This window comes from Penaeus monodon, chromosome 15 (genome assembly GCF_015228065.2).
Source record: "Penaeus monodon isolate SGIC_2016 chromosome 15, NSTDA_Pmon_1, whole genome shotgun sequence".
NCBI classification, from domain to species: Eukaryota; Metazoa; Arthropoda; class Malacostraca; order Decapoda; family Penaeidae; genus Penaeus; species Penaeus monodon.
This window is the reverse complement of record NC_051400.1, coordinates 1171009-1171482: the sequence shown is the minus strand read 5'-3', so window position 1 is coordinate 1171482 and position 474 is coordinate 1171009. Positions and strand designations below refer to the sequence as shown.

The window sequence follows — 474 nt, the reverse complement described above, 5'->3', positions numbered from 1 at the left end:
CGCCAGTAATTATCTTCAACAAACTACATACGATTACTTCCGAAGCTTCACTTTCCCTCTCACAGCAGGTGTTGGATGGAGGGTTTGGCAAGTGCAGTTACATTCTCGAAAGTAATAAAACGTAAATGGGACTGCGCGCCGCTCTTCCTACAAGGAAATGATTCTCGTCGTGAGAGCAATTGGCAGACAATCTTAGCGCCGTTTCCAGAATCGCTGGTTGTCATTTGAAGCCGTTAAAGTGCCTTGCGATCGGTCAATTACCCAATTATGCTTCTGAACTTTCGTTTTACTCCCTGTCATGTCCTCTCCCATCTGACACAGCGCGCCATCTGTCAGGCTGTTTGGTGTTCCTTCCCCTTGCTTAACATTTTTCTTTCTCATCGCTGGTAACAGCCGCGAAATCACAGGCTCATTTACATGGTTAATGTGCCTTCCTTTTTCCCTTTTTATTGTCTGTCTGTACAAAAGAAGATT

The 474-nt window shown here is 44.9% G+C and overlaps 1 protein-coding gene across 2 annotated transcripts in view; it reads left to right on the top strand.

The window, feature by feature from the left end:
• Positions 1 to 474, top strand: part of LOC119581614 (chitin deacetylase 1-like) — a 14718-nt gene that overhangs the window by 4941 nt on the left and 9303 nt on the right. The gene's annotated exons all lie outside the window — the stretch shown is intronic.